At 43.0% G+C, this 24,552-nt stretch overlaps 1 long non-coding RNA gene across 1 annotated transcript; it reads right to left on the bottom strand.

Moving 5' to 3' along the window:
• Nucleotides 1-8,890: 8,890 nt before the first annotated feature.
• On the bottom strand, nucleotides 8,891-14,498 carry Gm34760. Its single transcript, XR_378370.1, has 3 exons — nucleotides 14,448-14,498; nucleotides 9,166-9,326; nucleotides 8,891-9,062 (listed from the first exon to the last, which is right to left on the bottom strand). It is a non-coding gene; the product is annotated as a predicted gene, 34760 (long non-coding RNA).
• Nucleotides 14,499-24,552: the final 10,054 nt, after the last annotated feature.

The following is a 24,552-nucleotide window of genomic DNA, read 5'->3' as shown; positions in this document are numbered from 1 at the left end:
AAGTCCCCATAGAAACACGTCTGTGGGTACGTCTATGAGACTGTTTCCAGAAAGGTTTAACTACACTGAGTATGAGGGGGACATGGGCTGGAGGTCTGCACTAAGTACAAAGGAGAAATCTAGAGGGCCACCGGCATCCATCTCCCTTTGCTTTGTGACTTCCTACTCAATGTGAACAGTCTGTCCATGCTTCTGTTGCCATGACTGTCCAGCAGCCGTCAGGGACTGCACCCTCAGGCTGAGACCCGAACAAACCCTTCCCTTCCTTGCCTTTGTCAGGCATTTTGTCACAGCAGGAAGAAAAGTTACTACTAGAGATTCCCTGATAACTACATCCATTCCTTCTGAGTTCTATATAGGCTCTGCCATCTCCCACACTGCCACGCTGTGGACCAGGCTTCTAATACATAAACTCCCAGGTAACCCTCAAGCCATACTTAAGCTGTAGCAGAAATATAAGAGAAGCAGTAACCATTTCTATCATGGAAATTGAATGACAGTAATGGAATTGAGTTTTGCTAGGCTTGTGCCTAATTTAGGAGATAATAATGAAAAATCATAGGCAATTAATAAATAATGACAACTTACAAGAATGCTCTCAGCACCTACAGTGGGGAGACAGAAAAACCACAGACCTGAGCTGGGAAGTAGATACAGCTGTCAATCTTCAGAGGAGACTCAATGGCCAAGCAAGGATGGTCAGGCACCAAGACTCTAACACTTGGATGGTGGAGTAGGGGGAAACACAGGAGTATTTTGAGCCCTTAGATTCCTCTAAATTCTCTGAGCATGTAGAAATAGCTCTTCCCTTTATTAGTGTTAACCCCCAATGCCTTCTACTTCCTTGAAAGCAACACAGAGAACAGAAGACTCTCAAAACATCCCTTCACCAGGGTCTCCTGCCTTTCTTCACTTGCTGCAAAGCCTGTGATTAAGGTTATGTCACAACATAGCTGCTACTAATAAAGAAGTAAAAGGACCACTCAGCTAAGGAGCCACAGGACCCAGACATCATATATTAGCAAGACTAGAGTAGGGCCGGCTTCTGAGGAGTCTTGATCAATGAGACCAGGATCAAGCCTGGTATGGGGCTTATGGATTTAATGATAAGCAAATTTAACAGTAGGAAGGATCTAAAAGCATCACAAGCTGACATCACACATCAAATGAAGGGACAAAGTCAGGTGCGTCAAGACGGCACCGTGAAGAGGAAAAGGATGAAAGGTAGGCTGAATGTTTTTTAAAGCCAAAGTGTCTCTGCACAAAGTTATTCCAAAATTTACAGCAGTTGCTAAAGTCACCAGAATGTGTGGATGAAGAATTCATCCACATAACTAAAGCATGGTTCTCCTCTGTACCAGGAATAAAATACAAAGACTTAGACACCTAGGTACTCGGATGGCAAAGTGTATTATGAAATGAGCTGGGCAAAGGTAGAAGCCAGGCAGCAAAGCCTAATCACTGTGCTGTGGAACCGACTAGAAACCAAGTAGATCATATTGAGTTCCACTGTCTATTGACCCCAGTGCCACAGAGGTGGCTGTTTTCCTCTTGGTGTTTGGAGTGAGAATGTCTCCTGGAGGCTTGGGCATTTAAACAGTTGATTCCTGGCTCGTGGTGCTGTTCGGGGGAGGTTTAGGTGATGTGTGTTTTCTGGAAGAAGTGTTTCACTGCAGGCTGGCTGGCTTTGAGAGTTCACAACCTTGCCTTCCAGTGTGCTCTGGTTGTTGTGTGTTTGTAGATGAGGCTGTGATCAGCCACCTTCATGATCCGTTCACCATATCTCCCTGCCTTCAGGGATACTGGAAACTTAGCCCAAAATAAGCTCTTCCATAAGTTGCTTTAAGTCAAGGTGTTTTTATCACAGCAACAGAAAAGTACCTAACTTAATTCAGTCACTATTACCTCTCTGTTCTATTTTTCATCCTTTATTATCCCTTGAACTAGGCCCTTAACTTACACTCTGGATGTGGTCTTTGCTACTTTGTGAGTTCTTCTCTTTCCCACCCTATAGCCCACCACCACCTCCTCCTCCTCAGTTTCTCCTCCTAACACTAGATAAAAGAGAAAAAAGGATAGAGGGGAGAGAGGAATTAGGAAAATCCCTGAATCTAATTTCTTTCCTTATATTTCTTATTTGCTATGGCTACTAACAAGCCCAAAAACAACCTCCCTAAATGACCAACAATCTCCCACAACTCTTGGGGACCTAGCATTTATTTATCCTCTGAAAAGTGCCCAGAATCGCAAACCTGACAGGATTGCAGAAACTATCTGCAGCTGGCAACCACATGCCTCTGCTGGAGTAAGAGGCAAAACCATCGTTAGCTGCTGTGGACACTCTGAAGCAGCCCCATATCCCCACACCTGGGATTAAGATGAAAGCACAATCATGTAGTATCTCTTTGTTTTTAAAGAAACCAAAATCCCACAATTGTCACATTTTCCCCCTCCTGTTTTAAGCTATTAATTATGCTGGGTAGTAGGAAATCTTAAACAGACACATTTTCAAAAACAAGCACTTTTGGGGGGTCAGTGGCCAAGGCTTTCAGGAGACCTCTCCTGCTCAATTCTAATCTTTATCAGTTTTGATGGCATCCACAAAATTTCAATTCCTGTGGAAATATAAACAAATCTCTGTCCCCAATGCACCTTTCACTGGCTTTCATTCTGAGGTTAACATACCCTTATAATATATAGGCTGATTTAATGCCACAGGTTTTTCTATAACCCCGTGTCTTTGGGCTGCTGTTATTTCTTTCTCATTAACATTCATAAAATTTAGTTAACAGAGAGCTATTTAGTCTAACCCTGATAGGGGCTTTTCTTCCTTTTTGATGTATAAACATTTTCTTTAAGGTGCGATTAGATCTTTCTACAACTTCTTGTCCTGTAGGATTGTGTAGTATACCTGAAATGTGCTTTATATTATGATATGCAACGAATTGTTTCAACTTACTGGGGACACATGCAAGGTCTTAATTTGAACTGGTATCTCTATCATAGCCATTGGAGTTTTGTTATACAAAGAACAAGTGGGACATTTTCTTATAGTTTGCTTGGCTTGTTGCCAGGGATAGAAAATTGTTCTTTAAATCTTTACTCTTAACATGGTGTTTTTTCATGAAAATTTGACGTTTTAAACCTATTTCTTATTACTAATGGGTTAATTTCTTCATTTCCTTGTGCTAATGGACCTGGAAGCCTGAATGGGTGATATATAATGTACTTTCTATTTCTGATTACCTGTTTCATAGTAACAATAACCAGTTTCATAAATAACAAAGTTAATTCTGAATTAGCCAGAATAAATTCAGCAGTTTCTATATGAAGAACAACTCTCTCTGCATATTGAAAGTCAGTAATTATATTTAAAAATTTCAAGAAAATCTAATAATACCATAAGAATCGCATATAGTTCTGACTTTTGAACTGAAGTATATGGGCTTTGAATTACTTTGCTCATTTTATCTGATTTACAGCCTGCCATTCTCAGCCTATTTGCATCAGTATAGAGTGTAGGTGCTTCAAGAATTGCCATTCCTTTTACAATACATGGGAGAATCCAGTTAGTTCCTTTTATAAACTAAAGATTCTTGCTTTTAGAATATTTGATGTTAATTCCTACCAAATAGTTGCTACAAGCTCTTTGCCAATCTTCATTGACTACTGAGAAGGACATAATCTCAGCATTAGTATAAGGCACTATTTCTACTAGTTCTGTTCCTGGCAATTGAAGTAGTCTTATTCTACCTTTTATCATTAAATCAGAAATGATTTCTATGTAAGTTTAAAATTTTTTTTACTGTGTTTGTGTGCTAAGAAAACCCACTCCATAATATTATCTCCTTTATCATAATAAGCTCAACTGAAGGCAAAATAACAAAAATACAATCAAGTTTGGGGTCTATGCAATCCACATATGCATCTTGTGGTCTGTTTTACCAGAATTAACTGTCTCTGCTTCAGCTGTTAACCATCATGGCATGTTTAAGTCAAAATTTCTTTGTAACATTTGAAACAAATAACTTAAATCTTGATTAGTTAATCCAATGGTAGGCCATAGCCAATTAATATCTCCCATTAAATTTTGAAAATCATTAAGATTTTGCATCTGATCTCTTCTGATCTGTACCTTTTGTAGTTGGATCTTTTGTTGACTTATTTTATAATGCAAATAGTTAATAGAATCACTTCTCTGTAGTTTTTCAGGAGCAATCTGTAACCCCCAGCATGGCAGAATTCTTTGTGTTTCCTAAACAATTCTCTAAAGTATCTGTGTAAGAATCAGTCAACAAAATATCAACCATGTAATGATAAGTGATGGATTGAGGAAATTGCCTACATATTATATCTATTAGTTGTTGCACAAAATATTGACATAAAGTTGGACTGTTTAATATTCCCTGTGAAATAACTTTCCATTGATATCTTTTTACAGGTTGAACATTATAATAAGTAGATAATAAGTAGACTGAGTTATCTGGGCATTTTGAGATCTGAGACTTTTGGTTTGTTCACAGTCTCTTTGCAAATGACCATATTTCCTACAATTGAAGCACTGGGAATTTTGATATCAGAGACATATAGCTATAGTGTGACCTATTATGTAAGTATGATACATGTCAGAACCAATATTTGTCATATCCCTTACTCCTTTATTCATAGGTACTGCTCATGCCTTTAATGGTGTAATAACATTTTTACATTTAGTATTTGCATTTTCAAACACCAAGGTCTCTATCATTATTCCCCTTGCATCAGGATCTGATATGGCTTTGTTCACAGCTGAGACTAATCTTTGTTTAAAAAAAAAAATCAGTGAAGGGTTCTCCAGAGCCTTGTAAAACCTTTGTAAATGAGGTGGACTTTCTCCCAGGCTCCTCAACTTTGTCTCAAGTTCTTAAAGATGCTAAGTGACATCTTTCTATAGTAATATCATCAAGTTGAGTTTGTTCTTATACCCACCCTTTGCCTAGCAACTGGTCTTTTACTATGTTCATTTCCCTTGCTCTATTTTACTGTTCAATATTTGAGGCTTGTTTTCTCTACCATGTTAAACATTGAAACTGTGGACCAGCCTCTAATACAGCTATTACTAATCCCTTCCCGTCTTGGGGAATAATTCTATTTTGAGTAGCCCAGTTACTTAGATTTCTTTTAATTTAATTTTAATTCTTTTAGTTATTTAGAATTTATTTCACATAAGGTGAGTGCATCTCATATGAAATCATGATCTCTTTTAAATGTTTTTGGTCTTTCATTTCTATAGGATACCATCCTAGCTCATCATAACCTTGTTCCACATCATTAGCACGCGTATGCTGTACAACTACTGGGAAAGCTGATGGTGATTTTGTAACCCGGGGCTGCCCCTCCTCTAACTCTGGTTCGAGATTAACCCTTTTTTTTTTTTTGAAATGGCCTGTTTCATCAGATTGTTTTCCCCCTTTACAGTTTTTTTCTGACCCAACTACCCTCTAGAACAACCACTCTCTGGCACATTTTCTTTCCCTCTTTTCTTTTGTAGGAAACCACACTCTTTTGCTCAATCACTGGGACTGAGCCTTTTTGTTCTCTTTTTTTCCCATTCTCCTCTACTCCCAACTGCTTCCACCTCCACCCACAACTTCCCCAGTTGCAGAGCCAACCCTGCAACCCTTTCAGACACAAGAGAGCAGAATGACACCTTTTGTTTTTCCATTTCAGCCAGCTTTTTTTCTCTGGTTCCTCTAGTTCCACCTGCATTTTTTCCAACTGCTCAGCCAGTCTTTAAACCATTTTTGAAACAAAATATATGAAGAAGAAAAAAACGAAAACAGAACACTCCCTCTTGGAGCAAAGTGGGGAAATACCCCAGTCTTAGGAACTAAAATAAATGTTGTGTTGCCTCCATGAAAAATAATATCTATTCTTTTATTCCCTGCCATTTTCTCTATGACATATGAAGTCAAATTTCCCATTTTTTTGAAATCAAGCCCCATATTGGGTGCCACTTATTGATGATCTTTGCTACTTTGCAGATTCTCCTTTTTCCCACCATTATCCCCCTGGTTTCTCCCCCTAACATTAGATAGGGGAGAAACAAGAGGAGAGGGAAGAGAGGAATTAGAAGAATCCCTGAATCTAATTTCTTCTCTTTTGTTTCTTCTTTGACCATGGCTACTAACAAACGCAACAGCCTTCCTAAATGACCCACAATCACCTACAACCCTCTGAAAAAAAATCCCAGAATTCTAAAAGACACAAAATCAATGCAGTTTCAAAACTATGCCTCTGCTAGAGCACAAGGCAAATCACAGTCAGCTGCTGTGGACAGTCTGAATCGGCCCCACATCCCTATGCCTGGATTAAAACAAAAGCATATTCTTACAATATTTCTGTGTTTTAAAAGAAACAAAAATTCTAAAATTGTCACTCTCTTTGTTAAAGTGACCTATTGAACTCTGTATTCACAAGTGACCTAATTATTGTAAAATGATAAACCTATGTAGGCTCCCCACCCGGCTCAATCCAACAGTGACAGGGTCTAGTAAGTGTTCATTCTTTGAGAGTCCACTAAGTTCCAAGCATTTGAATATGTTACCTCATATGATCTTTTGGGTATTGTTTTGTAGTTCAGGCTGGCCTCAACTTCAGATGCAATTATGGGCATGTGCTACCATGCTTGCTCTCAAGTTTCTTTTATTTTATTTATTCCAGTGCTGCAGTTCAAGCTCAGTGCCTGGTGCATGCTAGGTGAGCGTTCTACTGCTGAGTTACACCCCTCAGGGCTCACCTAACCTTTACTGTGACACTGAGAATTAGAGATTACCTCTATATTATCACATAAGAAAACCTTGGACTCAGGACATTTAATAAGTAGTGTGCGTTTACCCAATGAGTAAGCAATAGGACTGGAGGCTGAAGCCGGCTTTTCCTAATTTTTGAAACTGTGCCTTTTCTCTACACTTTTATTTCCAAAAGTCCCAAAGTCAGTTTCTAGCACCTGTCTTGGGTGGCTCACTGTTTGTAATTTTAATTTCAGGAAACATGTGCCCTCTTATGGGTATCCTTGGGCACCTGCACACACATGGCATACACTCACAAAAACACATATAGATACATAAAAATACAAGTTTAAAACATTAAAAGTGCAATGTAGTCTTTTAATAAGTCAAACACAAAGCACGTTGTTGCAGCAATTCTTCAACCCACATATGCCCTGGTAATGAAAACGCGACTCAATTAATATGAATACATGCTGTGCACCTAGATTGGGCAGATCTACCACTACACTATCATCTTCCACATCTATGAGACCTCTTATAACTTGCAGTTTCTCCAGTCCATGCGCTTCTGCTCTGCTTTTCTTCTTCCTCCTGCTCTGAGTCCTCTCTCTCTCCCATTTCTCCTTCTCTCTCCCAACTTTCCATTCCACCTTCCCTTTTATCTGCCCAACCCTCAGCTTTCCTTTATTTTACAAATTAAGGTGGGAAGCAGGCTTATAGGAAATCACCTGAGTGCTGACTCATTCCTCAGGAGAATGGAATTAACATCAAATATAATTAGTCCTAGGGCTATCCACAACACTTCCCCCTTTCTGTCCAATTAAAAGACTATTTTATCTCAGATATAATTGAACACAACTATTACTATTTTATAATTTATAAAGTACTAGAGACCTAACACCCAGTCCATCATCTCTGTTAATTAAATAAAACTTCTGTCATCAATCATTACTTAAAAGACTTATAATTCTACACCTGGCTATGTCTTGACTTTAGATTGAATGCCATCTGGAATCTGTTCTTTTCAAAGTAAAAAGCCTGGGTTGGCTAGGAGACTATGTAGTTTTTCAGTCCAATCAGAAATCCAAGAACAATTAATATTAACTGAAAATATATAGGAAGCCTATCACAGCTTCCAAAACTTAGCCAACTTATAGAGACCGCTGATCACTCAGACAGTCTCTTACTTCAACATGTTGGAGCATCGGTCTTCAGCTTACTTGTCAGGGTTATCTGACAGACTTAGAGAAACAGGAATATTAAGGAATAGCCTACTCTGTCTCAATAGAATCAAGCTGTCCTAACCTGTAATTGTGTCCTTTCATTGGACAGTATTATGTCTGTCGATAAAATGAGGCAATTCTTGCCTAGAGGCTGTTTCGCCACAATTGGAGTAACTCAAAGATGCTCAGTTTCTTCTTTGACTCCAAGACAGGGAAAGCTGTCAGGAGCAGAATGGTCTCAACAACAACTGAATAAATAACATTAAATGTAACATTCTGTGGACTTCTGATGTTTTTGAAAACCAACTATCTATGTGAAGTAATCTAGACAGTTGTCTGTTAACTACTCTCAGCCATTTCTAATTAAAATAACTGAAAACACCCTAACAATAACTCAGAGCCATGAATTTCCTATTTGGCCCTTAACTCACAGGCTTAAACATCTCAGACCTGTTTATAATAACAGCAATAAAAGGACTGAGTCTAAGCCCTGTACTTCAAAATTTTTAGTATCAAAGACAGCCTATAATAACCACCCCCAGCCCCAAAGCCTAGGGAATTGGGACGAAGACTCTTCATAACTTCTTCAAGCTGAATATGAGTATTGAGATATTTTTGAAGAGAGGGGGAAGGGCAGGGAAAATGGGGAAATTCGTTGGCCTTAAGAAGGTCACACCAATGATTGTCTCTGATGTCCGTGTCCTGACTGGATCCAGATGAAAAACCAAGACATCAGGAGTTCAGGCAGGTCAGTTCAGCACTAGGACTCCTCCGAGGATAAACTGTTAATCTCCGATACTTCTCCTCATCCACTTACCCCCAAAGTGGGAGATTGAAGAGTGCAGTGCATAACCTCCTCCTGCATGCATCTTTGATGGGATCTGGGGTGGGCGTGGGGGTGGGGGTGGGGGTGGGCATTTCCTCCGAGGGCTGAATTGTCATCTGGTACTGCCCACCAACTTGCTCTGTCTGGCCTGGAAGTGTGGCCTGAACAACTGCAACGGAAAGGTTTATTTGTAGAGGCCAGGAAGTCCTGATGACTCTCTAGCCACCTCTGAGACAGGAAGCCCTAGGAGGAAAAAACAAAAGATGAGACACTGGCTGACTTCCAGGCTCCTAGCACTCTGCCGCACTCTGGCCGGGAGCATCCCTCCTACCCAAAGGACAGTCACCTTCCTCGGAAGCTCCTTCCTTGCCATTGGGCCCCAGGCCCACAGTTCCTTTCCTGGAGATCCAGAAGGACTTCGGTGACGCAATAGGGGCAGTGGAAAGATGACCGGCCGTGTCTCTGAGAAAGGATGTGTGATGTCCTAGCCTCACTTAAGTCTGGCGTCTGAGAGAGAGGGAAGATGAAAGAATGGAGTGGGGAAAATAGGAAGTGTTAAGGAAGCAAGTAGCTCAGCTGCCTGACCTTCATCTAGACTCTTTAGGACCACAGACAGTCCAGGAAGGGGCTGGGAATGGGAGGGACTCCCAAGCCTCTGGGCTTTGTTGATCGGATTCTTTGGGGACCCTTACCCACAACACCCCTTTACCCATACACTATCTCCCATAGTAGCTAAGAAGAGCATTTTCACAATTAAACCTATTCTATGTGGAGCAGAAGAATCAAATCCAGGCACTTGAGCATCCTAGGCAAGCACCGTATCACCAAGCTACACCCCCAGCCCCAAAGATAAACAATGGATGTCCTTATTTATGGCAACAGCGAGGCGGGCTCAGTGCACCTGGAGCCCGGGCTGTGAATTAAGGAAGTTCATGGGTTTGAGCATGTCTGAGGGGAGGAAAATTAACATTTCCTTTATTTTTATAAAGATTTTATTTTTAGCTTATGTTAATGGGTATGTATCTGTGCATGGTATATATGTGCATACATAAGAGTGCAGGTGCCTCTGGGGCCCAAAGGAGGAACTTGAATCCCCTGAATGTGGAACTACAGGTGGTTGTGAGCTGCCTAATGTGGGTGCTAGGAACTGAACTTGGTTCTCTGGGAAAGTAGTATGTAGTTTTAATCACTGAGCCATCCTCCAACCCTCCTGCTCCCCATGAATAAACAAACACAATACAATTTTAAAGACAGACAGACAGAGAGAGAGAGAGAGAGAGAGAGAGAGAGAGAGAGAGAGAGAGCGCCTGTATTTTTGTTTTGCTTTAGGCCCTACAGAGCTGGTTCTGACTGCACATCTTCCGGTTGGTCTGTTATGTGCTGACTGCCCGCTCTCCTCTCCTTTTGAGCCCACAGCTGTGCTGAGCTGGGAACGGTGACCTCCGGGAGGAAATGTAGAGTTATATAAGTAATGTGTTCATGGTTACTGATTTAGTAGAGTCCTTCCAGGCTGGACTCAGGCATTAGCATCTGAGAAGTACTTGGTGCTGATGCCTGCTGGACACCCAGTTTCCCCCACTCACCTCCAACTAAGTGATTACTGCAATTCTATTACTGGAGACTCAAAGCCACGTGCTTGGGGGATCAGGCGGTGGGAACTAGAAAGGCTAAATTGTTCCTTCATGCTTAAAGAAGACAAAACACAAGGGAAAAGCATAAACAGGATCAAGCAGGAGAGGCTCAATCACCCCGCAGAAACAAAGCAGTTTCTATGGTATAAAAAGACAGAGGAGCAGGCACCATGCCTTGACGGGCTTGCCCTTGATGGGGTCAGGGTGCAGAGATTTCCTCTGGGCAGTCTCCGGAGATAACTCCCCAATCCAAGCTTAGCATGAGCCTAAAAAACCAGGGGTTTCATATACTCCAATGTCTAGTCACCCTCCAGCCCCTGTAGTTTGTTTGTTTTTTAAAAAATCTTTTTTGATCTGGGTTCAAATTTTGACTATCAGTAAATGTGACTTGGGCACATTGTAAGATCTCTCTGAGCCTCAGTTTCTCTTTTGTGAGATAAGCATGCCAGACTTTGCTCACAACTGAGGAGACTGCTGCTGTGTAAGACTTGGCGCTAGCACCAATAGAGCCCTGGGCAACTCAGAAACATTGGTGGTGGTCTAAGTCTCTCTTCTATTGTTCTAACAAAATACCTGTACTGGATAGTTTTGTGTTAGTTTGACACAAGCTGGAGTTATCATGGCGAAAGGAGCTTCAGTTGAGAAAATGCCTCTATGAGATCCAGCTGTAAGGCATTTTCTCAATTAGTGATCAAGGGAGGAGGGCCCATTGTGAGTGATGCCATCCTTGGGCTAGTAGTAGTCTTAGGTTCTATAAGAAAGCAAGCTGAGCAAGGCAGAGGAAGCAAGTTAGTAAGAAGCATCCCTCATGGCTCTGCATCAACTCCTGCTTCCTGATCTGCTTAAGTTCCAGTCCTGATTTCCTTTAGTGATGAACAGCAACGTGGAAATGTAAGCTGAATAAATCCTTTTCTCCCCAACTTGCTTCTTGGTCATGATGTTTGTACAGTAATAGAAACCCTAACTAAGACAATACCCAAGAGAGGTTAATTTATAAAGGATGAGAGGACTCACTCCATTTTAGAACAGACAGCCATGTTAAGCCTTAAGCTTCAATTTCCCAGAAGGACAAATTCTTCTGGGGTGGGGGACCACAGAAAAAGGGCAGCCAATCAGCAACTGCCCTGACATCTGGCCAGGGGCTTACAACAGATATGGAGAAGTCCCTATATGGTAACTCTCTCTCCCTCAAGGAACAAACCAATCAGAAGTGTACAAATATACCATTCCATATGCTCAACCAATCCTGATGATGGTGACCTAACCACAAATGGAAGACCTGTAACTGGCTTTAAAAGGGGGCTGCAAGCCCCTCTCCTCCCCCCATAACCATTGTGCTTGGATGGTTGACCCCCCCACACCTCCCCTCACACATGCTGACTGTTTCTGCAGAATAAAGGCTCTTTGTCTTTGTGTACTGTTAGAGTCTGAGGTCTTCTTGGACCCTTACAAGGAAAGGAGGTTATTTGACTGCTATCTGCTCAGGCCCATGTACTATGACTGACATGGTAGAAAACAGAAAGGACACATAGGACAAACAGCAGGCAGGAACTGAGAGCCAACACTTTTATAACAACCCACCATTTTGAAATCAATCTAATTTCTCAAAAACTGCATGATTTCTCTTAATGCTCCAATTATCTCTTAAACGTAATGACTTTTGTTTGTTTGTTTTTCAAGACAAGGTTTTTCTATTGTATGTATTGTTGGCTATCCTGGAACACACTCTGCAGCCCTGGACTGGCCTTGAACTCAGAGATCGGCCTGCCTCTGCTACCCAAGTGCTGTAATTAAAGGAGCATACCATCACGAACTAGCATGTAATGACTTCTTAAAGGTCCCACCACCTCCCAATATTTGGATCTTGGAGAATCACATGTTATTAGGGCTTTGGGAAGGGGCAGACAATGGTTGCTACTTTAGGCTACTAGAAAGATAATGTTGACAAAGCAATTATTACAGTCTTTGGAAGATAGTCATAATTTCAAAAGTGATTGTTTTCCTCTCTTCTTGCCTCAGATGTTGAAGGAGTATGCTCTGTGTACCACACCTGGTGTTGGGCATTGTTAGTCACTGTTCTACTGCAAGACCAAGGCAACTCCTACAAAGAAAACATTTAACTGGGGGCTTGGTTACAGTGTCCATTGTCATCATAGCAGGGAGCTTGGTGGCAATCAGGAGTGGGCTTTTGTAACATCAAAGCCATCCCCAAAGACATACCTACTTCAGCTAGGCCATATCTCCTAATCTTCCACCAACTGAGAACTACAGATGAAAATATATGAGGCTAAGTGGGGGCCAATCTCATCTAAACCCCATAAATGTACAAAGCATATTTAGGCCCATGATCTTTACATTAGCCTTCGAGAGGAATCCCCATTTGGACATCACATAGGTGAGATGGTTAGCAGTGACTGACTTGTTCATGGTCACTCAACAAATGCATGGCCTCTTGACTCATTTGTGTATCCTCCAAACGCAGCACTGGCTCTTGCAATACCATAGCCTGGCTATGTCATCCCTTAGTTGCATGAGGCATGACTTTAATACTTACCTTCGAAGGTGGTAAGTGATTATTTATTTCAGAGCCAAATAGGAGGGACCATGGCCCAAGAAGACAGAATTAAGTTGCCCCAAATACCACGTTCCAAAGCTGTAACTGTTTATGAAACTTTTGTAGTAACAGACTAAAGAAAGCTGTTATTGCAAAAACATCAGTGGAAACATCCAGAGGGAGTGGGTCATGGCAAAGTGGAGAAAATGCTATTCTAGGTCTCAGATGCTTTCCTGTGACACTCTTAGCCTTTGGGTGGAAGCCAGTGGTCTATCTGCTGAGTTATTGCCTTCCAAATGGTTTCATCTGTTAGTCACAAGGATGCTAGGTCAGATGAAGAACAAGAAGTGGCTATTAAGGGGACCAAAGGCAGCCCATCACACTCTGCAATTAAGTTCTGGACCTGCAACATTGCTACCTCCCCACAATCATTGACGTTCTAATCTTGCAGAAGGCTCAGTGGAAGGTGTGCCTTCTTTCTAAGAACTTCCTTCCTACTTTGCCCTCATGGGTTTGCCCAATACACTTGACTCTTTCATGCCTAGCAAAGTACCAGCCCCCCTTTTTTAAGACTCTCTTCAAGGTCATCTCCATAAAAACTTTCCAACCCTGCCTCCCTCACCCCCAGCCCCAACCCAACCTCAAGCCAAGCAGACAGGCTGCTCCTTTGTGCTCTTTGTACTTTTGGCTGGGTCCCTTGTGGTGTTCCCTGAGTGAGGGAGCGTCTGCAGGGAGAAGGCCTCACAGAGAGTGTTCTGTTTCTGGTTCTACAGGGCTCTCTCTGCAGTGGGTCTGGAGTTTGTGAGTACTTAATAAATCCTTACAGTGACCATAGGCATGCATGGTTGAGTGAGTGTCTGAATGATAGGTTAAATAATTACATTTGAATTAGAATTACAGTTGTAGATGTGGATGCCAGGGTTTAGCACTGCTGTGGTTGTTGACTGGCTGGCTTGCTCATTTGGTTGGGACCTGACCTCCAAATCCCTTTCCTAAATGATGAATTTGCTGCTATATGAGTCTTGGAAGGAAGCAGATCTTGTCTCTCTTAATAGAAGTGAAAAAAGCCAGATACTTGGTTCCCCACCCCCGAAGCTATTATGCCCACACATAGGAACATACGTCCAGACAAACAAGTACGTTTCCCCAGAAATGTAAAAAACATAAGTCACACAAAAGCAAAGCCAGGCCTGGTGATGCAATGAGCCAGCACGTGAGAGGTCAAGGCTGGAGGGTCTGAGGTTCAAGGTCTTCCTCAGTTACATAGTGGGTTCCAGGCCAGCCTAGGAATATAGGAATGCCTGTCTCAATAAAAATTAAAAAAAAAAAATTAAAAAGTCCCCTCAGATTGCCCTTCTTGGATCTTATTGCAGTTACAAAGGCTAACTTGAAATTCGGCTTTTTCTTTCGGGAGCCAAGTGCTTTTAAAACCCCGCCTCTCACCTGGCCTGACGTCCAGGAAGTGCGGAACAACCACCCTCTTCATCCAAGCTAACTGTTAGCCTGAAAGCAAGGACACAGAACCTTCACCTTTTTGAATTAGGCCCTGATACTAAATAATTGCTTGGATTTATTATTTCTTTATTTTTTGAGATAGGGTCTCATGAATCTAAGGCTGGCCTCAGACTCCCTCTGGGGCCTAGGCTGGTGTGAGCTCCTGGTCTCTCTGCTTCCATCTCCTAAGTGCTGGGATCCCAGGCACTGCACTGGTCATAGCTCCTCTCTCCCTCTCCCTCTCCCTCCCTCCCCACCCCCATCAAGGTCTTTCTGCCTGGCATGGAACTCAGCACATAGTTCCTAAGCTTGTGGCCATTCTCCTGCCTCTGTAGGCATGTGCCCCAACACACCCGGCCTAATTGCTTTGATTCTTATGTTGGTTTGCCAGGAATGTTCCAAAAATAATATCAAAATTATTGTGTGTCAGTGTTAAACCTTAGTTTGTATATGTTTTAACAGAATTTTTTTTTTTGCCTCTGGGATATGGTAGAGTTTATGTTTTGTTTAACATCTTTTAAGAAGGAAAAGCTCATGGGCTGGGCATGGTGGTGCACTTCTCTAATCCAGGCAGGGGCAGAGGGGCAGAGGGGCAGAGGGGCAGAGGGGCAGAGGGGCAGAGGGGCAGAGGGGCAGAGGGGCAGAGGGGCAGAGGGGCAGAGGGGCAGAGGGGCAGATCTCTGAGTTTGAGGACAGCCTGCTCTACATAGTAAATTCCAGGACAGTCAGGGCTATGTAGAGAAACCATGTCTCAAACAAACAAATAACAACAACAACAACAACAACAAAACGCACACACACACACACAAAAAAAAAACCCCAAAAAGAATTAGCAACAGGTATGACTTAGCTCAATCCGTTAGGTTAGAACCTGTAACTTTCAGCAACAGAGTTTTAAATTTGTAAACAAAAATTCCTGGAAGGAGCTGTGTACTCAAAGGCTGATTGATAGGTCAATGTCAAAAACTCCATCGCTGTCAGTGATGTGAGGACCTGGAATGCTGAAGGTCTAGAGCCTAATGACACTTTGAGTTATGTTCAGCTTCCTGAAGAGCCTTCCTCGCCCACTTCTCTGTTGTACCCATCACCCTGTGGCCCGCAGATCGGATGTGCCTACCAGTATATTTGAAAAGCGTCTTGATTTATGGCTTTCTTTGTTACTATAAAAACATCATGAAAACTACTTGCACGTTGGAACATGGACTTCAGGGGTGACTTAAGTCTCTACTCCCAGGCCATGGTCACTCATATGTGTCCCTAGAATAAACTATCTTTTATCCCCACTTTAGGTGAGAGCTGTGCTTTGGCAAAATGAATGTTATCTTTCAGAGAAAACGACCTTGTTTTTAGCTCACTGAGTTCTGTTTCTATGTTGCTAATTTCCAATGGCCTTTTGAATGAAGTTCCCTATTTTCTGCTGTGCTTTGCAAGACCCAAGCTTACCCTTTCACACCTGATCCCCTTCAGCTTCACTCTTATCAAGTTGGCAGACTTCTGGTTTGGAAGAAAGTAAGCAAGGAATTGGATTTCCAAGCTTGGGAACTAAAACCCTGCCTCCTGATGGGTGGGTTAGGGCTGTCTAAGAGCCCGTTAGTCAGGATGGCTGCTCACAGAAGCTCCAAGCTCCTTCTTTAGAAAATCAGTGGAGCAGTGACAGCGAGGTAGTTGTGGAAGGGCTGGGAGAATATGCTCTTGTGAATAGGAGTTATGGCTTTCTTTGTTCTATTCCTATTTAAGAAAAAAGTTCTCATGACGTTTTTAAAGGAATAGAACAAAGAAAGCCTGACTCTAAAGGGGGAAAATGTATTGTTTGCCTGTTAGCCAGCAGTGCTTAGTATATTTTGAATATGTACTTTAGTGGTTCCAGGCTGAGTGCAATGTTTATCAATAATGCCCGTCATTAGTTATCTTACAACTAAAAGGTGGGGAATTGTCTGCAAATAAGCAGGAAGCTGGGATGGTGGCTCAGCAACTGAGTGTTTTTTAACATTTGCAAAGTTGCAGGGTCAGTCCCTGCTCTGCAAAAGACCATGACGAGATTAAAATAAAAAACCAGAAGCAGGAAGAGTGGGGTTCTTTTTACAGGTCAGGGAGGAGTGGTAGTAATTTCTAGTTTGGGGTACACTAAGACTACCAGTTTGGGGTGGCTCTAGGTCTGGTATTATGGACTAGAATAGACATGGCAGGGATTGTCCTACTGGGTTGGTTCTGTATGATCTGGGCTAGCATCACACCTGCTTTGGCCTCTTCTGTTTGTACTTTCATTGCTGTCGTTAGATGGGATCTCACTGATATCCCCAATGCAACAGTGCTTAGAGGTGGGGCTCTGGGAAATGGTTGGATTGTGAAGGTTCTAATTCATGTTTGAATTCATCCAGGCATGGACCCGTGTCTTAACAGGCTATTGAGAGGTTGGGATGAGGTATAACTGTAGAAAGTAGGTTGTTGGGAGAGTGCTCCCAACACTCTTGGAAGGTATACTGTACCCCCAGCCCCTTCCTCTCTCTGCTGCCTGGTCGCCATGAGGCGAGCAGCTGTACTCAGTGTAATGGGACTAAGCAACCGTGAACTTACACTCCTAAGATGGTGAGCCATGTCACACCTCTCCTGTTCACCCACGGGTGTTTTGTCCCAGTGTGTAACTGATGTGTGCAACTAATGGGCAAGGGGCTCTACTCACTCTCTTGGGCTGCATGCAGCAATGAAGAGGAGGTGACTTAAACAACAGGAATTTCTTTTCTCGATAGAAGTCTAAGATCAGGGATTAGTTGAGTTGATTTCTGAGCCTCTCTTCTTAGCATGTCGCTATCATCTCCCTGTGTCTCCACATGGCCTCCTCTTCCCTCTAGGACTTGCATCCTTATTAGATCAAGCCCCCCACCCCACCCCACCCCGACCCAGTAACCTCATGTATAACTCAGTGATCTCCAAGTACAGTCATGTTCTGAGGAACTCAGGATTCAGATTTCAACATAACAATCTTGGAAGCATAGGGGTGTGTGGGTTACATAACTCAGTCCATAACAGCAACCATACACACTCTCCATGTAGAAATTTCTAGAAAAGGCAAAGATGTTAGAGACAGAAAGGAAATGAGTGGTTGCTTGGGTCTGAGGGTTGGGTCAGAGATTGACTGCATATGTAAGAAATGAGGCCACAAGAGATGGTGTGTGTGTGTGTGTGTGTGTGTGTGTGTGTGTGTGCGAGTGTGATAGAAATAATCTAAAATTTGATTTTGATATTTCCACAACTTTATAAAATGTCTGAAACCCATGCAACTCATACTAAAATGGGTGTATTTTTTTTCTTCCAGTTAAAATAAAGCAGTGTGTGCCCTAGAGCAACCTCATGTGGGGCGACCAATCAAGGGCTACTTGGCATGAGAACTGTGGTTGTGAATAGGGAACTACAGAGACGGACTGACTGTTGGAGGCTGAGGTGACCTTTACTCGGGGCTGGACCACAAGAGGAGAGCCACCTGGCACCTGCCCTTAAGACAGCCGATCTGTGGGAAGCGTGGCTCCTGTGGACTGTCAAGTGGGAGGCCAGCTTTCCAGAGGAAGAAATGCCTCATGAGAGTCTCATTCAGTGCCCAGAAGAGGGATGGTCCCTTTTCTCTGACCCGGCAGAGTTAGCAGAGTTCTCAGAGGCAGAAATGTCTGGCAGAGGCAGATGATAACATGAGGGAATGGATCAGAGAACAATGAGGAGTGGTAGGCAATCAGAAACGCAACACTGCAGTCTGGGAACATTCCTGACTGGCCTGCTATCTCTCACTAACTATTTCACATCTGGTGGCTTGCTGGTGGCCTAGCCATAGCAATTGTAGGCCCAGCTGAACTGCCGTGAACCAGACACATACAGGAGCTCACGACACACTCAGGAACAGAGATGTGTATGGTATGGATACTTAAAAAATTTAGTGGAGAGAGAGAAAGAGAGAGAGAGAGAGAGAGAGAGAGAGAGAGAGGGAGAGAGAGAGAGAAGAGAGAGAGAGAGGAGAGAGAGAGAGAACCTCCTGAGAAGCAATTAGTACTGTCTATGATACTATGTTCTGTGGGGACATAATCAAAGCCTATGGCAGTCTCACATTGCTGAAGAGAGAGATGGAGACAGGACAAGATCTAGAAAACCCAGAACCTCTTCTTCTCTGCTAAGAAATGGAGACTTTATCCTCAGAGCCATTAGGAACCACAGAGGGACCAGCAGGGAACATAGGGTCATCTTGAAACTGGTGCTGAGATGGGCCAGGATAGGGCAGGAGAGATGGGGACACAGCTAGAGAAGAAGACGGTGAGCATGGGTTTTCTTAAGAAGACCACAACTTAAAGAAGAACACAGATGATAAAGAGGATGAATCACAGCAGCTGCAAGGAGATCTAAGGCTGTGAGGGAAGTGCCCTGGGGGGACAGTGGAAGGAAGACCATCAGGGTCAGTATAGGAAGGCTGACCTCTGATTCTATTTCTTTTGCTCCAGACTTAGAAGAAACTATGGAAAGGTAAGACATTTCAACTAGTCAGCCTAAAGTATATAGTATATTTCTTTCTTTAGAAAAAATTTAAATTACATGTTTATGTATGTGTCTGTGTGCAGGAATATGCATGTGAGTGCAGATATCCATAAAGGCCAGAAGAGGGCACTGTATCCCTTGGGGTTGGAGTTGCAGTTGGTTCTGAGCCATTTGATGTGGGTGCTGGGAACCAAATCTAGGTCCTCTGTAAGAGCAGTATCTGCTGTTAACCTTTGAGCTGTCTCCAGCCCTCACAGTGTCATGCAAAGGGTGTGCGTGTGTGTAAGGGATGTTTGAGACAATCCTCTGGGGTCTCTAGCATCAGTGTGCCTTGAAGAACTCAAGCCAGCTTAGGACCTGGATTTGGTCCCAACTGTGCTCCCTTTGGCCATGCATCTTCCTGCCTATCTGATCACCAGGCCCTTCAAATGAGCTGGATTTCCCGAGGCAGCTTATCAATAATGGTCACTCTGATAAAAGACCATAAAAGAATTTCAGTGGTGGAAGGACAAGGAAACAACGCCTTCCACAAACGATATTCTATAGTTCAACAAAAGGGATTATAGAGCCCAACAATACGCAATTCAACCTCACCCTTCCATCATTCAGTTATCTGTCAACAAATATTTGCTAAGGGCCCACCCCAGGGCTATGGCTAAGTGGGGGCTGGGGTTGGAATGAAAAGGCCTTTTGAGGATAGCCCAGTCCCTGGGAACCAAGTCTGCTGAACGCTCTTGCAGATTCAGCCTTTCGTTCCTGTAGCTGGAGGCTCTGACTGAGACCCCTCCACTGAGCATGGGGACCAAGGACAGCCACAATACACAAAATCATGAACGTACTTAAAATAGTAGGCGGGGTTTGGTGTTGATGTTAGTGTTGCTATTGTTGTTGTTGTTGTTGTTGGTGTGTGTGTGTGTGAGAGAGAGAGAGAGAGAGAAGAGGGAAGAGGGAGGGAGGGAGAGAGAGAGGGAAATTGAGATTTTCTCTGTGTGTTTCTTGTAATTAGACCACACTGTTTTTCAAGCATGGACTCTTCAGATGAAAATGTATTATGATGTCAAATAGTTGGGTACCCCAGCCTTACATGGAGGTGCCCCCAGAATGCTTATCATGATTGTCTTAGTCAGGGTTTCTATTGCTGTGAGGAAACACCATGACCAAAAAGCAAGTTGGGGAGAAAATGGTTTATTTGGTTTACGCTTGCAGATCATTGACGGAAATCAGGACAGGGTCTCAAGAAGGGCTGAAACCTGGAGGCAGGAGCTGATGCAAAGGCCATGGAGGGTGCTGCTTACTGGCTTGCTTCTATGGTTTCATCAGCTTGCTCTCCCTTAATGATCAGTAATTTAGAAAAGGCCTTACAGCTGCATCTTATGGAGGCATTTTGTCAACTGAGGTTCCTTCCTCTCAGTTGACTCTAGGTTGGGTCAAGCTGATACAAAACCAGTCAGTCAAAGACAGTTGCTAATTAGAGACACCCGCTGCATTTCCTCTAGGGGAGGTGCAGATGTGCTAGGAACCCTATAACCCTCCACAGGCCCTCCCAGCTCATTTCCACCTGGCTAACTGGCCAGAGGCATCTCCAAGTCTTCTTGATTTTCCTCACCTTTCACCTCACAGAGCCCTAGCAGTCCAGCCCCACTCCTTGGCTGATGTCCCCAGTGGCCTTCTAATTACCAAACCCATCCTGTTCCTCTCAGACCTTCCACAGTGACACCAGAAGGGGCACTGGTACTTTTGGGGATTCAAACTCACTTCTTTTGTGAGAGCCCCAGGGATCTTCCACCCTGTTACTTCCCTTTCTCGGGGTTTTCTTCACTGTCCCTTAACTGCTGGTCTTCCCTGCGCTTTGGTCTGTCCTCAGTCCTCCACATTGCCTGTTACCCTGTATAACTAACTGTCAGGTTACTGACCCAAGCCTGTATCTGAGGACAGGCATGGTCCGGAGCCTGCTGGACATGTCCAAATGGGGATTCCTGCTTATTTTCTCTTACAATGTGGTCTTTTCCAAAGCACTCTCCAAGCCACGCCCCCTTCCCCTCCAGTGAAAGAAACAAAGGAAAATATTTTAAGCAGATCCAAGAGTGGAATGGAGGGAGGCTTCTGGCTGTTTTTTTTTTCTTCATAAATGATTGAATTAATTATTTAAAATACACATGGGAGGGGTTGGAGAGATGGCTCAGAGGACTGAGATTGGGTCCCAGAACTTATTGCCAGTAACTCCAGCTTCAGGGGATCTGGTGTCCTGTTCTGGTCTCTGTGGGTACCTGTACACATGTGCATGCACACACACACACACACACACACACACACACACACACACACACACACACACACATATACATACAATTAAAGGTAAAATAAGAACTGGGTGTAGTGGTAGATATCTCCAGTCCTTGCCTTTGAAGGCAGAGCCAGATAGAGCTCTGTGAGTTCAAGAACAGCCTGGTCTACATAGGGAGTTCCAGACCAGCCAAGGCTACACAGCAAGACACTATATCAAAACAAACAAACAAACAAGCAAGCAAACAATAACAAAAAAGAATACAACAAAATCTTTTAAAAAAAAGAGGTACATGGCCTACTGGACCCAGGCGTGGGTGAAATCAGAGACAGGAGGGGTGGTGCAGGTGAGAGAGAACCAGCAACTGTGTGTTCTCCACACTTATGCTTGATAACAGATTTTACATTGACACACTGATGTGTTTTTCACAATAAGTACCTGGAGGCTTATCGTACTGTCCTTTGGATTCCAGTCCAGAAGTTGATGTGACCTGGCTTTGCTGGCTTTACACGCCACAACATTGCTTATACAAAGTGTAACACATACTGTCATAGAAGGACTTTTTAAAAGAGGCTGTAGGCGGGTGTGTGTGTGTGTGTGTGTGTGTGTGTGTGTTTATACTTTGCCTGCTTGTGTGCCTGTATACCACCTCTGTGCAGTGCCAACAGTGGCCACAAGAGGGCATCAGAATACCTGGAACTGGAATTATAGCCAGTTGTGAACCACCATGAGGGTGCTGAAACTCTAACCCAGGTCTTCTGGAAAAGGCAGTGCTCTTAACTGCTGGTCCTTCTTCCAAGCCCTAGAAGAACCTTTTTGACAAAAAGGAACTGTGGGCTTGTTATCTGCTGTTAAGGCATACTAAGACAATATTCTGGGTTTATTTCTTACATATTTTGCCTACAGTGAAAAGACATGGTATCTAGCCCCAGATACCCAAGTTCAAAGTTATCTCCTTATTTTCTGTTTTTAATTGTGTTTAGTCACCTCCTTTGGCACCATAACCTTCAATTGTAACCTCAGACTGTAAATTCTACGATGAAGACCACGTTGTGTTCCTATAAGGTCATATAAGACCTGGTATATAGGCAACAGGTATCGAATTCATTAATATCCATCTGTCACATCTGTATCAATAAGGCCTGTGTCTGAGTCCTGGATCCCAGGGTGGGGTTAACCTTCCTATCAAAGGCCTGCCCCCTTGCTGATAACTGGGTTTGGGGATCTCGACTACATGTAGGTAGCGTGTTCCTCAACCTGTCCAACACTATCTATTCCCACTCTGGTCCCTGACAGAATCACAGTGCTCACTGCTGCCATGGTGGAGATGATGGGGAAGAGAAAGGGAAGGCTGGCCTTCTGCAGCTGATGACAACCTTAGGCCGAGTCTTGGTCCTCTGGCTCCCACTGCTGGTGTCGTGTGACACTGACATGCGTAAGTTTTGTTTGGCCATCTTTGGCTGTCGGGCTGATTGCTGGTGCTGGCTTCTAGACAACATTGATGTGTCCCAGCAGGACACACTGATATCAAGCTTTATCCTCAAGGCAGAGGGAGTGAAAATTCTGCTTGCTCTAAAGTCATGTGTGTGTGTGTGTGTGTGTGTGTGTGTGTGTGTGTGTGTAGGCAAAAGTGTGTTAGCTTCATTTGCATTTCATGTCTCAAAATATGGAAAGCCCTTCTGATATCTGGAATAAGACAATGGACTGATTTTCCATTGCTTGGTGCTTCACCTTTCCTGTTTTCTCTAACTGTAAAAAATCACATAGATCTGTAAAAAGTTAAACAGTTGGAAGACAAGAAAAAACCCAAACCTCAAAAAAACCAAGATGAGAACAAAAGGCAGCCCAATGCTACCACCAAAGCAAGCCCAGCTTTGAGACGGTGGGCGATTATTTTAGCATACCTGGACGGAAACATACTTGCTATGTATGTGGCTTGGAGCAAACTACCTAACTCTGGACAGTTTCTATAAAACTGAGATAAAGACTCAAGTTATCTGACATCTATATATTAGTATACAGGTAATATTTACATCCTAGATTGTTGACGAGATTACACGAGAATATTTAAATACAAAGTCTAACATGGCCCCTGCCCATTCAGTGATGGTAAGTCACAGTGGGCACATCAGAGCTCTACTTCTTTCTCAGCAGTATTTTCACTTAGCTCTCAATGCCTTCATTGTAACCAAACTTCAAGCAAAATTCATTTGCTGAGAGTCTATTACACGTGGGTGTTCTGACATTATGAATACAGTAAGTTTGAATTTTTATTTATTAATTATTTTGTGCATATACATGGGCCTGCATGTACCATGGTGTGTGGAGACCAAAGGATGACTCCAAGGAATCAGTTCTCTCCTGCCATCTTTATGTGGCTCCCTGGGACTGAACTCAGGTCATCAGGTCTGTGCTGCAAGCACTTTACCCACTGAGCTATCTCATTGGCCCCAAGATCATACTTAAAATAGTTTTTGTTTACACAAACCCTGTCTCAAAGTCCTTGCAGTTGTTTCCTAGTCACTCTTCCCATGAACAACATGAAGGTGGTTTGAAATGATGGGACCTCATCTTTTGTATGTGTGTGTGTGTATAAAGGGATAATAAAATCTAACAAGACTACTTGAGGATTAGGGTCACTGCTAGAGATGCCCACCACATGCTAGTTACTCAGTAAGTAAGTAATTGTGATATATCTGGGGAATATACATGAAACTAAAAGACTTTCTTCATCTCTTAATTCGTGGGAGGGAAAATTCCAAGGGATACTCTTCTCTGATTTGTTTTTGACCCTAAAACCTTTCAGTGTATTTGTAGACACAACTGTAATCTCTTTGACATGATCTTGGGTTTATTTACAGGCATCTGTTATGATTCTCTATGAAAACCACACAATGCATTTGCTGGGTTTCTATGAGACTAAATGAAATTTCATTTTCAAAGCACTTGCTCAATATGTTTGTCGTGTAACAACACAGTTACCAGCTATTATTAGTGTGATCGTGGTGAGCACAGCTTGAAGGTTTTATGTGTATCGTCTCACTTATAACTCCAGCCAAATAGAATGATTTGATTTCTCGTCTGCTCTTTTCCCCAGTCTTTTCACATCTTCCGGGAAACTCCTGGTTGACCCAAAGATCATGTCCCTAATCTAGTGACTCTTACTTGGTAGCTCTGGCTAGGTTGGAGCTCCATGGGTAGAACAGGGTGGTCTTCAGCTCACAAAGATCTGCTTGCTTTTGCACCACCACGCCTGAC

This window comes from Mus musculus, chromosome 7 (assembly GCF_000001635.26).
Source record: "Mus musculus strain C57BL/6J chromosome 7, GRCm38.p6 C57BL/6J".
NCBI classification, from domain to species: domain Eukaryota; kingdom Metazoa; phylum Chordata; class Mammalia; order Rodentia; family Muridae; genus Mus; species Mus musculus.
This window is presented reverse-complemented; position numbering and strand designations above follow the sequence as displayed.